Below are 18849 nucleotides of genomic sequence, written 5' to 3'. Positions count from 1 at the left end.
TTTCTAAAGGTAATGCTGACAGTAACCTATACTATAAAGTGACTAATAATGACATCTTGGCCATAGAAGTTTTTGTTGATGATATAGTCTTTGGAGGAGAAGATGGATTGTGTAAAGACTTTTCTACTAAAATGTAGCAAGAATTTGAAATGTCCATGATTGGTGAAATAAAATTCTTTTTGGGATTGCAGATTTCATAGACTGACAAAGGTATATTCTTGAGTCAATCTAAATACTTAAAAGAGTTAAGAAATTTGGGATGGAGAACTCTAAACCGGTAAGCACACCTATGACTACAAATGACAAACTATCTTTAAAGGATGAATCTACACCTATTAATCCAACAAGGTACAGATCTATGATAGGAGGTTTACTATATTTAACACAAACAAGACCTGATATTATGAATGCAGTATGTATTGTTTCAAGATTTAAGAGTAATCCTAGAGAAAATCATGAATCGGCAGTAAAAAGGATTTTCTGGTACTTACAAGGCACTACAAATCTTGGATTATGGTATCCCAGAGATAAAAACTTTGACCTATGTGCATACACAGATGCAAATTGGGCAGGAGATATTGAAGATAGAAAAAGCATCACTTGCAAAGCAATTTTTCTTGGAAGTAGATTATTTTCTTGGTTGAGTAAGAAATAGAGTTGTACATCTTTATCAACAGCAGAATCAAAATATGTTGCAACAACAACTAACTATACATAGGTACTATGACTCAAACAAATGTTTAAAGATTTAAAGGTAAAATGCAAGGAACCTATAACTATCTATTGTGACAACACAACAACAATTGATATATCTAAGAATTCGGTATTACATTCTAAAATAAAACATGTTTGAATCAAATTGAATTTTCTAAGGGAGAATGTTGAAGCAAAAGAAATAAAACTGGTTTATGTGAATACTAAAGAACAACTTGCAGATATTTTCACTAAACCTTTGCCTTAGGAGACTTTTGAATATCTTAGAGAATAGCTTGGGGTCATACCCCCACCAGTAGATACTTAGAAAGTTGATGTCTGTCATCAACCGATAGAATTTACAAAGAACTATTTTACTCTGGATTTGATGAGGAAGCTACTTCACAAGGGGAGTAGTTGGTATATTTGTATTGATTGGTATTTTGTATATGAACTTGATTTTGTTGTAACTTTGGCATTTGATGTCAAAGCGGGATTGATATCTATGGAAAAACACATTATCCTTTGGGGAGACATTGGTATGGTACACAAGGAAACACATGTTACTCTCAGGGGGAGAGATTGTTACTTTAAGGATATTGTTGGCTTTATTGGTACTTTGGTATTTGGTATTTCTATCTTGGCACTTTGATGGTTTTTCCATCTTGTGTTGCCATCAATTCCAAAGGGGGAGATTTTTGGTATTTTGGTATGGTTTTGTCATTGATGTCAACACCTACTAAAACTCTAGCACTTTGGAGATCCAGCAATATTCACCGGTAGCAAGTGACTTTTGTACAGTCACCAGTATATGGTACACTGACAGAATATAATGATCACCAACACTTGGAATGGCATGTAAAATACTTGGTAATGTCGAAGACATTGTTTGGACATCTTATCTTGGATAATTGTTTATTGGCATATTCATATTTGCATATTTGTTGTTACCGGCAAATCGGTCCAGGTTGTGCACCGACAGGTTTATCTTTTCCAGATCAGCACGACATGTTATGGAGATGATTAATTATTATTGTAAATACATTAAGCCGACATGTTGAATCAGTTATTGCATCAAATATTGTATTATTTGTAAAATGATTTTATTGTAATATCTTGTAGAGCTGACCTACTAAAATTGGTCTTAGGTTATGATATAAATATAAGATCTTATTTGTAAGATCAGGTGTGGAATGCGAAAAGGAATTGTGCGAAGGTATATGCGAGATTAAGCAGAGTTATACATGCAGACATCATTTGAAGGTGAAGCTAAGTTTTTGTAAAAGCATAACAGAACTACACCAGTACTGAATCCAACATATGAAGATGCTATTTTGAGTACTACATTCTTATTGGATTTAATCATCCAATTGTAGTCAGTGCGAATCCCATTTGTGATTGAGTAGTGAGCTATAGGCACTTGGCCTTTCTGCATGTGCAGACCCCATTTATGTACACTTACTATCTGCAATAGTATCATCTGATTGTGGGTAAGGTTTCCCCCCGTGGGTTTTCCCCTTACAGGGTTTCCATGTACAAATATTGGTGTTATGTGATGTGGATGACTTTTTCTTTTTGTTTCATATATTAATCTTTATCGGTATTGCATTTATTTGTTAAATCTGTCCACCGGTATAACAGACTGGTTCATGGGTATTAAGCAGTAAATTAGTTAAGTTGTTTTTGGTTTAAATTTATTAAGACAACTTATTCACTCCCCCCCTCTCAGTTGCCTCCGGGACCTAACAGTATCATCTATACTATCCAAATTTACAACATGGAAACCAAAATCAGAGTATTAAAGTATTTCATGCATCAAGCAAATACTATTCTAAGAAAACAAAAGAGGAATATGACATTGAATCGTCCCATCATCCTCCTAAGTAGCACTATCATCAGAATATCGGTCCCATTGGACGTAATACTGAGTGAAATCTTTGCTATGTAGCTTAACGCTACATTAATCAAGAATAAGGATGTGCTCTACTAGAACCATTCCTAGATCTTGTACCCATAAGCAACTGGATTCATATCTTTCAACACATCGAAGGGTCCCACATATCTTGGTACCAACTTTGATTATTTCCTCGATAAAATAGATTTCTTATGAGGCTTCTCCCTCAAAAGAATTTCATCTTTAGTAACAAATATATGAGAGTCTTTTTTATATTATGATAGCTTTTCTTGTCTATCGATTGTCTCTTTTAATATATTCTTGATTAATTTTATCTGCTCATCCATTTTTTTAAGCATATTGGAACCAATGATGATCCTATCTTTATTCTATCCCAACTGACAAATGTTTGTCATTTCTATCATAGAGCATCTTAATGGGTATCATTCTTTAAAAATGCAAGAAAAGATTTTGTTTTATGCCAACTCAATCCAAAGGTAAATATTTCTCACACTCATATTTCCAATCCATGCAATACATCAAAAAGAATCATCCACTACCTACTAAATTCTTTTTTATTTATTCATCTATCTAAAGATGTCATGCCGACTAAAATTTAATCTAGTTCCCAAAAATGTATTAAATATTGTCCAAAACCAAAATGTCATCTAGACATTCCTATTTGATATTTTTGTTTTTTAAACTCTATGCAATTGATAAGTTGAATGAATAAATTTCTTTACAAGATTCAATGATTTATCTTTAAATATATCTAAGTATGAAATGTGCAATCTTTCTCAATCTATTGACAATAACCAACTATGATGTCATGCTTGTTCTTACTCAGAAGCAATTCTTGAATAAATTTCATATTGATTTCCAACCACCTATACTTAGGTTTGATACATAAGTCCTATTATACGATCATGCTCCACTTTCACTCACTAAACATTGTGCCACATACCCAACAATCTCTAGATTAACTAGATGTTTCCAAATATTCTAAATAAAGTGGAATATTAACTTCCTCAAGTTTCCGCCTCTAAGTCAGTACATCCTTCATTGACATTCTTAATTACCCTCAAGTTCTTATCTAAAATCTATCAAATCTATGATCCATAATATCTACTTCAAAAAATTTCTTAACCCTTAGATAACATTTCACTTCCAAGTGATTCCACAACTATTACTATTTCAGGTTTGACCTTATAGTAACCATGGTAGATAAAATTTCCTTGATCTATGAGATTCCATCATTTGAATTCCTTTTTATTTCCAACTATTCCAACCAACTCAATCTGCTTCATACCTCCAACTTCCATCAATCCATAAGATTTCCAAATTACTATGTATACTTTTGATTAACAAATAACAAGGCAACCACGATGACAGAAAATTCTTAATGTCATAACATATGTTATACAACTAGTACCACAACCTTATACTTAATCATCTCAAATGCGTCTTTATTCCAAAGACCATATATTCTTGGATGTTCAAGACTCTGAAATGAACTTTAAACAAAAGACATCTTACATGGTCACATGACCTCGAAGGTAAAACCAAGGAAATAAGTTCACATCAAATTGACGAACAAATTCGAATTTGTCTATCTACTAAATATATATACATTTGCAAGGCTTATCCTCTTCTTCCACACATTGAATATACTCAAACTAAAACTTACACATATACATGGTATAATTGTCATAGTTGACATAGCATCTATGTTTTGTACACTGTTCGCTTTTTACTCTCTTGGACATACTATCAGGGGTTCTCTATGAACATGATAAGGAAGGAATGAAATATGCAACCGAAAGAAAATGAAAATTTTAAACATTAGATCAGCCACCATAAAGGTTAAGAGAACAAGTGATAATGAAATATTAAGTAAAGTGTGACCAAGGGTCACAAAAAATAAAATTGGTGACTCATCCATTTAGAAAAAGAAAAAGAAAATATAATCAAGTTAAGAAGTCAAAATTAATTTAAAAATCAATGATCAAATAATTCAACATTAAGCCAAATAAAGCATCAAACCAAATACATATCAAATGTACTAAGTGACTAGGAGTAGTCACATATGAAGGAGTGTTACAAAACCTTGGGGTATCTTTTCCAAAGTGTGGTAGAGAGAGTATCAAACTAGTAACAACAATTTAATGATTGAAAATAAGGAAACAAAACTAGAATACAAAAATCCTATGAAGATTTCATCATATTATCCATAATTCCTATCCATACAGTACCTACCTCATACACTATAGACATAGAATAATATCTTTTGCAAGAGACAAGTTAGAATAATTATTAGTCTAATAAATCATGCATCCCAAGCATCTAGGTTCTAATAACAACTATCATTTTTTTTTATATCAATAAAGTCTCAACTTACAACTTTACTATATAAGTGCTCAACTCTTACTCAATAAACTATTATCCAACGTATGTGTCCATTAAGTATGCCAATTATAGGAGATACTCTTTCTCCCCCTATCCAAACACCATATTGATTTTGCAAAAAATGACTTTATTTATCGATTGTTCATAAATGATATCACCCAAATTTATATCTCTTCTCATGGAGTCAATGGGGTATATCCTTTGCACTCATCTGAACTAAATATAGTTGACTCAATAGGGAGATACTCATATAGATATTATTCATCTATCTCCTTAATAGGATAGTCCATCTATTCTTGTCTCCTAAGGGAATGCTAGGTGAGATTTCCATTACCCTACTCAGCTTGATTAGCTATTTTTTTTCTTTCTTGTTTTAGGATTTATTTTGTTTCTTATTTCATCCTAGAAGTAGACAACTTCCTTCCTCGACCTTGTAATTCTCATCTTGAATATCCTGAATTAATTCCATAGTAGGAGGGAAATATTTTTTCCTTAATCAACCATCCTCCTTCTTCTAGGTAGTTGTCATTAGTCCACCTTGTAAAAGCTTTGTGATCCTTCTTAATTTGCAAGTGTTATGCGTTAGACATCAAATAGCAAGTTTGTTAAGAACACGATTTCATTCATGAAGCAGACTCATAGGCCCTAGAGTTATTAAACATGCTTTGATACCAAAATGTAAAGATGTAAATCATGCTAACTTCAATAATAAACAAAATACTCTTTACTCTTAAATAAACTCATAATTCCTTTAATAAGTCTATTTCATTCCACTTTTCCTTCCATAGCTTCATTTGATCATTCCATTTATATTGTAATAAACATAAAATTTCTATAAAAGATAAAGATTATTCATTCAACAAATTGATATAAGTAGTATCTCAATCATACAATACTTAGGATTTTCAAGTTGCCTTAAGTTCAATAACAAAAGAATACAAAGTAAAGGGTGAGATGCATCCTTTGATCAGAAACCCAAGCTATCTTCAATGCAATCATTAGAATGAAGACGAGAACAAGATTCAGGTGCCTTTTCCACCCAACCTTGAAGCGTACACTTCCCCGGAATTATTGGTCAATCAAGAATACCAGACCCTACATGAATTTCTTAGCAACAAGAATTCAATAGACAAGATGGAATTTGGTGCATGCCTAGATGGTACATGCGTTTTCAATTCTCTAATTACTCTGCCAAGTATAATGCCATGCATAGCAATAAAAGATAGTTTGGAAAAACAAACTATTCTCTCTATAATTCCACATTCAGCACCCGTCCTGAAAGGTAACTTTCGATAAACACAAGCCTATCTATCTTTGTTCATATGAATCTGGAATAAATATATCCAGAAGACAATCTTTCACTTTTCAATTCTAGCTTCCTATTTCTCACAAGATAAAAAGTACAATGATAAAGAAAACAAACTTTCATTGAATAGAAATAGAAAGAATTAATCTTTTGTTACAGCCAATCCTATCTGACAGGAAGCAATCTTTCATGGATAAACAAATATATATCTGAAAATAAAATGATCTTTCACTTCTATCTTTCAAGCAATTTAAAGACAAGAAATAAATATTAAGAAGGTGTAACACATGTATGTATCTTTACATAAAAATTGAATAAAAATGAGCACACATTCTTTTATTCAATTATCACAACATTTAAATAGCGTAATCATTAACTTGCATTCTATTTATTATGATTTATAAATTCCATGTTTATCTCATTTAAGATCTCTATCTTTCCATGTGTTTTGGTTTGTCTACCACTTTTCTTGAATAACATATTTAGTTTGATACTAGTATGTGATATTTCATGATTTATGAATTCAACTAACTAAATTTAGTAAATATTTTACAATGATTATTAGGTAAGATGAAATTCCATAATGAACATACCTATATGGCGTCTTCAAATGACATACCACATAATCTACATAACTTCTAATGCAAGGATCAAATTCGGAAGTATAATTATTTTCTTCATGAATTCAAAATAAGCTTCAATATTTAATAATTCCTTAACCTACTATTCATCTTCAATTGTTGTTCCAATTTTATGTTTTATACGCACAAGCACTCTATCCTCTTACTCTGTTTCTAGAGGGTTTGGTGGTCTAATTTCTAGGAATTACACTTATGTTTATCAACAATCTTTAAGAATATATTTCCTTAATACATTTATGTATATAATATAATTTTCTAAAGAACATATTTTGATGTCATTCGACAGAATTATCATAATAAAAAATCTAAAAACTATGACTCTAATTCTTTCATTTGAATATCGTCTAAGTCTAATCAAATTAGAATATTTTCTCTTTAGATCTTTGCAAACAACTTTGCTAGAACAGAGGCTACCTCTGACTAATATTGTCGTTGTATATGATCTCTACTTGATGTATTATTATCTTTTTTCTATTTCACCAATTTCTCAAGAAGCTCGATGTTCCTCTGGCGTGTCTGTTACTCTTCCTTGTTCCGGTATTTGACTCTTTTCTTTGAAATTCAACGCTAAATCTAAGATGATCATCACCGATCTTTTATGACTGGTCGTAATACTTCTAAATCTCCAATACTTTTCTCTTCTATATTCCATTCTCTAATCCTCTGTTGCATGTTTCCTTCTCTTCCAATTCGGTTGTCTCTATATAGTATTTTCATCTACCGTCTGTCCTATATTCGAGCCCATCTCTCCTAGTGGTGGATTGATTATAAATGACACCACACATGGTCTAACTGCAACATAACAGTCATGATTGGGTTCAAACACTTATGTGTTCACATGTAAATTTAATCATTAAATTCTTATGTGACACCACACTGCAGATGGCATTCAAATATGTTAATATCGGCGAGTTTATATCGACTAATTACCGTATTACTATTTAAATCATTCCACATTCAATGGTAGTTGCAACACATGTGAAGTTGGGATTTGGGTGGGTAGTTGGTACTAACATCGAATAACTCCATTCCACACATGGAATAGTCAACATCGAATCCCTTTCCCAAAACGTACTACATTTTTGAGGCTTGGTCTACGTGCCTCCAACGTGGTTGTGGTTCTTTGCAAAGTCTAAGTTTACTATGAATCTATTTTTTTGCTTGGTTGATATTAATATTGATTCCCTTGCAAACGGTTTCTAAGTTCCTATTTATACCAAGTCGACTTCCCTCCTATCATACATGGTTTGTCGAATATGACTCACAGTGATAACCTGCCACTATGTCAGATATGTGGCTTTCAAATATGTCACTCTCTTGCATATATTAGTTATCACAGTTTGCATTAAACTCAAACATAATGTATTTTGCTTAATTGCATTATCGATATACTTATCCAATTATGCATGCAAGATGGTTAGTCACGTGGAATAGCCCTCGAGGTGACCATGTTTCATGTACACAGTCCTCCTTTCATTCAAACTCTATGAGTTTGATAGTCTAAGCATATATTTAGCCGATACTACCTCAACTCTCACTGCATACCATTATTCATAGGGCGTTGCCTCCCTTGTATTATGGCATGAATTTTGTGATATGGGATGGTCGACTCCCACTCGGACTGTTCTAAGAGCTTGATTAAATACATGCAATTTAATAAATCCACCACCTTATATTTAACATGCTTTATTAATATAAAACCATTACTTGGTAAATTCGGCCATAATAATATATATATATATATATATATATATATATATATATATATATATATATATATATATATAAAATATATGTATATGTATATGTATATATATGTATAATGACAAATAATTAAGTTTATATATTTATAAGTGTATATATATAAATACATATAAAATTCAAGAAGTAATTAACTTTTACGATAATTGGATATACATATATAATAACTATATAGGTATATATGTATATGATTGAATCAATAACTCATATAAATATATATGTTATACTATTATCAAATTACAAAAGTATAATGATAGGTATGATATTTCATACATTTATACATATCTGCACATAAAGAGCGTATAAACCTACGATCAATATTCATATCGAACCCATTAACAATACAATGTTACTTTAAAATAAGATGTTACTTTAAAATAAGACATAATATTTCACATTCACTCATGCAACTTGGATTTATATCAATCACCACTCAAATCATGCATCAAATGCACATGTATATGTATATACTAAAGTGGTGTGTGAGATATTCCATGTATTCTAGCGAAGTCCATGAGCTAAGACAACTCTACCTAAAATTTGTTCTCACCTTCATCTGCATTCACATGTTCCTGCATTCACTTGAACTCAATTGCTCATTAGCAATGACGATCATAATTTTATAATAAAAATTATGACTAATCATTCAATTGTATATAAATTATTTCAGTGCATTTGATCTCCTATCTTATTTCATTAACAATTCCATTTTCATTTCATTTCAATTTCATTTGGGAAAAATAAACATTATTTTCCTAATTAAATAATTATGGAAACATAGGGTTCATGTCAATATATGTTGATACCTTGGTTGATTAATGTGAGGTGAGGAGTTCATTTCATAGGGGTTACAGTTCCAATTATTCTCTAGGATGGAACAAGATGTAAATCTCCATGTAGAGGCTTAGAGTTTGAAAATGTATTGTAACGTTTTGCTAAATAATACACTAGCTCGATGTTTTAGAGTATGGAGTTTTTTATCCGAAAGGATTTTCCCCACATATATCCATGTTCTCTCTTCTATTTCATTCTTCTTGTTTCATGGTTCTGATGTATTAAATTTGTATTCTATAATATTGCTAAAAATTTTTAGATCTATAAATTATATCACCTTAAAGGTTTAATGTATGGAAAATCAACTATCTATTTTCACTTTTATGGCATAGTAGTATGTACTTGTATTAGCATGTTCTAATTTTTTTTAAATAAACATACAATGTTGTAGGTGGATACTAATTTCAGACGTTTTATTGGGATGCCCCCACTTCCCTTCAAGTTAGACTTAAGCATTGTAAATAGGGAAAACCTATTTACTCTACCAAAGAAAACATGAAAAGATAGATCAAACAAGTGTTACATTGCAGTATAGCTCCTGCCAAACTTGGTAAGGCAATTTTGTTGGGAGAGGGTAGATTGAATTTTATTGGATGGTTAAAATTTTTCTTTTGGATAATCAATATTATTTATTTCAAAGCAGTTTTGGTGTTTTGATTTCCAATGCATTTGGACTTTTGTTCTGTCAGCTTAGCTTGGCTTAGTCCTTTTAGGTGTTTCTCAAAACTCATGTTTAATTGATGTTGTACTTGATATTTTTGAGTTTCTTATCTATGCTTGAATTTTGCATTTGGGTTTAATAGTAGTGTCTTCTATATTTTTGAGTTTCTTATATGTGCTTGAATTTTGCATTTGGGGTTAACAATAGTGTGTGCTATGATCATTTGTAATATGGATAAGAGTACTTGTATTAGATTTATTACACTTGATTTCAATTAATATACTGGGGAACCGAGATAGGAAAAGTCTTTTAGATGCCATCGGATGCAAGGATCAAGCTCTCTTTATCTTAATCTAACATGTATGGAACCATCAATGTGACAATCTACAATGGATAGAGAGATCTAGTGAAACATGTGTTGTCTTGTTTGGGAAATTTCAATTCTTAGCTATCATTTTGTAGAACCAATAACACCTTGCCAAATTTTCACCCTTATTAACTTCCAAACATTTTTTGATCTTCAATATTCAAAATATAAATTAATAGGAGGAAAAGAGTCCATGATTGCTTGGAAAAGAAATGTTTTAGTCACCAATTGACACAATAGTTCCTAGCAAGAACATATAACAATAAGATTGTATGTGTGATACAATCCAAACAACAAGAATGATATAAGACTGTAAAGGATGGTCTTTATCCTTGATCCATTATTGCATATGGATTAGAAGTAGCCCCTGGTAGGCTAATAGTATGGGAGGGTTTATTTAAGAGGTTCGAAGGCAGAGAATGTGTGATGAGTGTGTCTGAGGCTCATGTGGAAGCTATGAAAACTATGTCCCTGCTAATAAATTGCTTGTATTTAATGTAAAGAGGGGATAGTCTCCTCTTTGTGACTCCTTGGGTATTCCTCACTCATAGATACACCATTTCTTCACAGGTTTGATAGAGTATAATTCTGTCAATGTCTTATTAGAAACTAGTAAAAATATATTTAATTTCCAAAGCAATTATTTGATGGAATTTTAAATACTTTTTATAAAGACGTATATGTATTGTATATTTGGGTAGGTCATTGTTAGACCCCCCAAGGAAGACAAGAATACTAACATACTTATTTTGGATTCAAGATTTTATTTATTAATAATTGTGATAATAAAATAGAATAATTTCATTCAATTTTATAATATTTATTTAAAATTATAATATAAAGAATTAATTCATCAAATATATTGTTGGTTATTTTATACGATAAGTTTTTTTAATTTAAAGAGGATATGGTAATATTTTTAATGTTGAAGTTAAAATGTGCAATTATAATGACATGACATTTTACATCCAAAAAAATTCTATATGTAAAAAACATGTAAGATGCATATGGATATGTATAGGCTTGAATCCCAACTTATTTAAGCCTCATTATATTTAAAGGAAAACAAGGAGAAGACATACTGCAAGTGATTATCCTTTCTCAAACTAATTCAATGTTATTGAAAAAGGCACTCAACATGTTAGGGTTTCCTTGTTACTATACTTCTGAAATGTTAAAGAACAATCACTTAGATAGATGAATTGATATTTTTCTTCGTAAGTTTTTTATTATGGTAAAAGAGAGTTTTGAAGGGACTCGAAATCCTTTACAAATGGTCAAAACCAAAATAAGATATTAAAACCATAATAGAAAAGAAAAAATACTACAAAAAGAGATAAACAAAAAAAAAGGTAGCCCAGTGCCAGCAAAAAACCTGCAAAAAACTAGACAGGTATCGAAGAAAATGAAGCAAAAGTTTTGAGTCTCAACAACCTCTGCCTCAAACTGATTCATATTCTAAGAAATGTTTTTGAAGCCCTGGACCTCTTTTAGGGGTCTTTCCATCTTCCTCTTTAGATTAGCCTGAGTCCTCTTTCTAGGACCCAATGACTCTTCATTTCCTTTTTCCTTCTCCAGGTCCAACCAGGCTTCCTTGGTAACCTTTTTTCATATTCGTAACCATGGTAGGCTTCCTTGGTAACCTTTTTCCATATTCGTAACCATGGAATTCATACTTTTGGCTATGGATTTGATAACACTATGGCTATTAGACATTATTAAATGGAGAGAACCTTTAATGCCTTTAAATTTCTTCTCAAAGGAAGAAATCTTGTTCTCATATTCTTTTTTTAGATTATCTAGAGCATCAACAGTTATAGTGAGGCAATCAATGACTGGAAATTTTTCTCCCTTAGTCTATAGCTTGTTGCCTTTAGTGCCCTATTTGCCATGGGACCTCTCACCACCAGTATCCAGCAGTTCTATTTTATTGATGATAGCCCTCTCCCTTATGTTGAGGTTCTTTGTCTTAAAGAAAGCCCACTTCATGATTAATAAAGAGTCCACTGCCCCATTTCTGACAATGGCCAAAACATCATCGGGGAACTCCTGGTCTAGATTGAAAAGGGGAGAATCTATGTTTAGATGGAGTGAAAATAGATGTCTATTCTCCCTGTCTATGGAATGGTAAAATTTGAACAAGTGTAGGGGAGACTAGGATACTTGGTTAGTATTATCCATCAAGGGGGCCTCAGAGTTGAGAGCTTTACCCTTTGACAAAGGGTGGCCCTTATACTTGTTTTTGACTTCTTTACTTTTGGGGCTAGAAGGGAGGACAATCTTTGAGTCTTTAACCTTCCCCTTCCCAGTATGTAAGTGATTGATAAGTTTAGTACCAATTTTCCAATTCTCCAAAGCGATAAAATATTCATACTCCATGTCTATGTTCCAATCAATATCATTAGAACTATGGATTTCTGACCCCACGTCCTTCAAAATGGAAATGAGGGGGGAATTGGGATAGGAAGAATTGGCTTAAAAATGCTCATAAATGAAAATAAGAAGGCCCTCATGAAGAATAGGATTAATACTAGGGTTATCCTTATGCTCAAAATACTAGTATTGAGGGAAGACATGAGATATAAGGGGAAAGAAACCATAACTCGATGTGTGAAATGATTTAGTAGGACAAAATGATGCACAAAAACCCTTGAGTATTGCCCATCCATGTTGACATATTCCATCATCACGTTAAGAACCTCCATCAAAACTGGCTTGATTGTATCTGCATCGTAACAACTTTTGTTTTTCTTCACCAACAACTTCCTCTCTTCATCTTTTTTAGGGAATTTCCTCACTGTAGGGTCAAAATATTTACTCTCTATAAAATTTAAGAACCTAAGCAAGGAGACTAGTGATATTTGCAATTAGGTTCTCATCCACCACCATTGTCCTCCCAAATAGTTTAATTTTACTGTCATTCCATCCTCTGGCAAATTTTTTTGTAACTTTGGGGTCCCGTCCATGCAGATTCTCAATGTAGGGCATAAAATCCCCCTTCTCCAGTATTCTCTATATAGTCTGGTTATCCCTTAGCCCTTCAGAGTCCACGGGCTCAACATGACACCTTTCTCCTCCCATCTTAACATGAGCAGGGACCTTAAGAATAGATTGTAAAAAAAAAAAGAGCCAAGCAAATTCCTCAAGAACAAAGTGGTTTTGTATAATAAATGGGTAGATTAATAGCCTAACAAGCCGTTAAATGACCTAGAAAGCATGCGAGCAATAATGAATCAATCCCCCTCTAATCTTGACACAATATCTACCATGAATAGTAATAATGGTGCTTCCCATTTTTGGAATTAGCAAGATGATGGGATACCTCCGTGTATCCAATGTGATGTGTCATATCCAAGAAGGACCCTGACATCCTTCTCCAAGCTATCTTCTGAAGTCCATGTCATCCTTCCCTTAACTTTCACCCCTTATTGGAAAATAAGTCTACCACCATGTGGGATTCCCTGAAAGCATGGGAGATAAAATTCATCAAAAGAATGGATTATTTCTTTTGATAAATTAATCCAACTCTGAATAGTCCATGAGGCCTTATTGATCCCCTTAAGATAGTGTATGATATTATTCGAATCTCTCTCAATCTAAACTTTGATGGGCCAATAGTAAAGTCTGATAGGCTCCAATGGCTTCAGCAAGGTGGCTGGTCTATTTACCCAAGGGGAATGCCACCACTGAAAAGAACCTTCCATTCTCATCTCTAATCACTCCCCCACACCTAGCTGACCCAGGATTTCCTTTAGCTGCCCCATTTTGTTGCTTCGTAAGTTAAACTTAATCTTATTTCCTAAAACTTAGATTATACTAGCAGGTAATTTGGATGATTGGAAAAGCATATTAAATTATAAGTTGGTAGATAATTCAGACAATTGGAAAAGCATATTCAGTTATAGTTTTTTAAACCAAATATGTTTGATAAGGATGAATGGGTTTTACAAGGACCCGAAACCTAAAGTTTTACAATAGCAGGCCAACAACCAATCCGACAAGAAACAATAGCAAAACAAGGGAGCAAACCCGAATAGAAACAAAAATAAATGTAAACAAACAAGCCAAAGCCAAAAAAATCTTTGAGTTAAGCGAGAGTGCTAGATGCTTGTTATTTTGGATGGAAATCCTAATGATTTCCTCAAGTTCCTTGATGAATCTGGACGTACCCTTGTTTCTGCTCCTACTCTTGGTTCTGGAACTGGGTCCAGTGGTTTTTCTGCCTCAAGCAGCCACATTATCTCCTCCAAGCTCTTTCAACGGGTCATTATGGAAGGATCTATAATCAAAAACCACCTCACTGATCTCTTCAAGCCCCTCAGTGTTGTTGTTCATGGCTTCTTTACTAATGTCATCCAGATTCTTGAGATTTTTCTTAATCTCAGCCATGGATTGTTCCACCTTATCAATCCTTTATTCATGGTTACATTTCATTACCTCCACATTCTGAGAGAGTTTTTATGTCATAATCATGACTTTTTCCAGCTTGTTGGGTTTAGGGGAGGCAGTGAAAATGTCAATTATTTCTTTAACCCCCATCTTGAGGGTGTCGATTTCGCACTGGACCCACTTCTAGCAACGCTCCTGGCTTCCAATGGCTTCCATGACAAGATTCATCAAACTACCATCTTTCCCCCAATTATCTTTTTGGACATTGATAGGGATGTCCAGTTTAATCCCTTGGTTCATAATCTTTGGATTGTTATCCTTCGCCACCAACTTTTTGTTTTTGGTGAGGGGTTCGGCCTTGGAGATCAACTTAATTTTGGTTTTGTATTTACTAGCAGCCCATCTGGGGGGTTCTTACTATCGAGCATCATATGGGTGACCATCTATTCCTTTTCATCTACAGGTTCATATTCAACGTCATCAATAGGAACCCCACTATCATCTAGGTCCATCTCCGAATAAGAGATGTCTTGGACCTACGTTTGCAAACCAATTTTGGCAAGAGAGGGCATAATTTCAAAGGATTTGGTGTGTTCCATGATAAGGATGATAAGTCCCTCATGCAGAATAGGGTTGCTAGGGTTTTCGTGGTGCTTGTCAAGGCTATTCTCAAGGGAGGAGGCAAGATAGTAGGGAACAAAGATAATTTTACCATGATGAAAATAATTTAAAATAGTGAAATGGTAGGAGAAGATACTTGCATACCTTCCATCAAGGGTGATATATTTCATAATAAACTCAGCCATGACAGCCCATGGGGCCATGAGGTCTTTTCTATTATAGCGGCCATTAGCCATCTTGGTGAATTTGGGGCACTCCTTGTATTTGTCAAAGAAACTCGACAAGTCCTCCTCCCTAGTTTTTCTATCCCTTTAAAACGTTCTTCCAGTCGTAGCTAGACTAGTGAACGTCGCCACCAAAGATTCAACAATCTGATATTCGGCACCATAAGCCCCAAGACTCCCTTTTTTCCATCCATTAACAAAGGCCTCTGTAATCAAAGAAGAGGGGTCATGAAGTCGGTCCAAGTAGGGGATGAGACCACCATCGATGACTTCCTGCTAGACATCTTTATTCTTTTTCTACTTCTCGCAAGTACAGGGCTCTTGTCTGTACTTATCCCCTCCCATTATACTCCTAGTCACTAGATAATAGGAGATTATTATCACCAACCAATTGCATAAAATGGGCCACACCGAAATGATATCAAAACAGTAGCAAAAAATCCACACAATGAGATAGGAAAACTAGTCATCGACGAGGTTTCTAGAATTTTGATTAGGGAAAACTAGAAAGATTCGTTTCCCTATCAACTTAGTCATGTCATGATGAGGCATCATTGATTAATGCAATAATTTTTATGTGCCAGATTGTACACATTTTTAGGGAAAGCATCCCTGCTACTCCACCAGTTGGTTGCCACATATCCCACTGCCAAATTGGCTAGTAGATTCGCTGCCTTATTACCTTCCTTCTATATGTGCGAGATTTTGAAATTTGCCAGATCATTAATTATATTTTAGCAGTCCTTGATCAGGCTAGTAATCATCCAACAAGGATCCATGCAACCACTCAAGCAATTTACAGTGTTTAGCGAGTCAGACTCTAACCACACTTTAGTAAACCCCTCTCTTTTAGCCATGTGTAGCCTAATATGGGCAGCACTAGCTTTCACATAGAGGTTAGTCTAGGTGCCTACGAGGAGCACCACCATGGAAACCAACAGACCAGAGTGATTCCTAGCCACTCCCCCACACCCGGCTGACCCAGGATTTCCTTTAGCCGCCCCATCCACATTGAGAGTAGAAATGGGGGAGTCATTCTTTCTGTTGCAGCAAGAATGGAGAAAGTTCTCTTTGACAGCATTACAAATTCTAAAAACCACAACAAAAGGAGGAGTTTCCAAGTCCTTGAAAACTCTAATGTTTCTTTCTTTCCAGATGCCCTAGGCAATATGAGGAAGAGATAAATTCTAGAGAACACCTAAGGTCTGATTATCAGAAGGGCATTTCCATTCAAACCACATTCACTGAGTAGAAATAAGGAAGACCCAGGCAATGTTCCAAATGTTAAGGAAGTGATTCCAGATATCTTTGGCATAGGCGCAATGCAGTAGTAGATGGCCAACATTTTCATTCCCCTCTTTACAGAGAAAACATATATTAGATAGAGGAATACCTCTTATGCAAAGATTATCTATGGTAGAGATCTTGCCCTGCATAAACAACTAGAAAAAGAGGTTAATTTTAGGAATTGGGAGTTTGTTCTAGAGACCCTCCCAATAGGGGGTGGGGAGAAGGATCTAGAGATGAACTTATAGGCATTAAAAACTTTGAACTTTCTAGAAGAGAATAAGTTCCAGAACACTTCATCCCCCCCTTGAGAGCGGGGAATGTGGATGCAATTCAACCAAGGTTGCATAGGTCTCAGTTCATTATCAACAGAAGAGAGGTCTAACTATTCTCCATTTCTTATGTAATCAGGCACCCAGGTGCCAATTTTACTGAGGCATAATTCTTTGTAGGGGGGAGCCCAATTAGAGTTCGACAGGGGGCCCTCACCTATCCACCAATCATCCCAAAACCTGGTTCTCGTACCATTACCTAGCATCCATCTACAACCATGCAAGATAACTTTGCAGGAGCCAAATAAATTTCTCTAGAAATCACAAACCACGTTGGAGAGCTCATAAGTTTCCAAAGTGTTTTGGAAATCAGGGATGTGGTATTTAAGTTTGAATATATCAGTCCATTCATTATTCTCCTTAAGAAATCTCCATAGTTGCTTGGATATCAGGGCCTTATTGAAGTCTCTCAAATTAGGGATATCCAGACCTCCCATGAGTTTGGGCAAGCTGACTTGATTCCAGGCCACAAACTGTAATCTATTTTTCGATTCGGTTCCAGTCCATAATTATTTTTTTTGAATTCTTTCCAATTTATCCACAATTTTGCCTAGGATTTTCAATAGACTCATAGCATAAACAAGAAGGTTCTGAAGAGAGGCTTTGAGAAGTTGGAGCTTATCAGGTTGGCTTAGCAAGGCACCTTTCTATCCAGCCAGTTTGTTCTGGAATTTGTCTATAAGATTGACCCAAAAAGAGTCAGGAGTTGGGCACTGGCAGAGGGGAAGGCCCAGGTAGGAAACAGGCAAAGTTCCAATTTTACAGCCACTAATCAAGGTAATTTTAACTTTCATGTGCTCAAAGGTGTTAAAAAAGAAAATGGAACTTTTAGCCAAGCTAATTTTTTGCCTCAAGCCATGTTCATATATATTCAGAGTCATTTTTTAAATTCTTGGCTTCTTTGATTGAACCTTCCCCCATCAAGAGTGTCATCCACAAATTGCTGGTGAAAGCAAGTGGAAGCCTAAGAGGAGGGTCTAAGGCCTATAATATTTTCATTTCTGACCTCCCTCTAAATTAATCTACTAAGAGCCTCACTCATCAGAATGAAAAGGAAAGGGGATAGAGGATCCCCTTGTTGAATGCCCCTAGACCCAGAGAAAAAACCAGAGGCAGATCCATTAATCAACACAGAGAATTTTGGGGTGGAAACACATTTCTCAATAATCTGGATGAAGTTATTTCTGAATCCAAAGGCCCTAAGGATTCTAAGGAGGAAGCACCAATTAACTCTATCAAGAGCTTTGAGCAGGTCAAGTTTAAGGAGAAAACCTGGTTTTTGGTTAACAGAAAGGGAATGGATGTTCTCATGAACCACAATAGTAGAAACCAGGATCTGCCTCCTGGGCACAAACCATTTTGATTCTTAGAGATTAAAGAGGGGATGAAAATCTTAAGCCTGAGCACAAGAATCTTGGTGAAAATTTTATAAA

This window comes from Cryptomeria japonica, chromosome 11 (assembly GCF_030272615.1).
Source record: "Cryptomeria japonica chromosome 11, Sugi_1.0, whole genome shotgun sequence".
Taxonomy (NCBI): domain Eukaryota; kingdom Viridiplantae; phylum Streptophyta; class Pinopsida; order Cupressales; family Cupressaceae; genus Cryptomeria; species Cryptomeria japonica.
Note: the sequence above shows the minus strand (reverse complement) of the source record.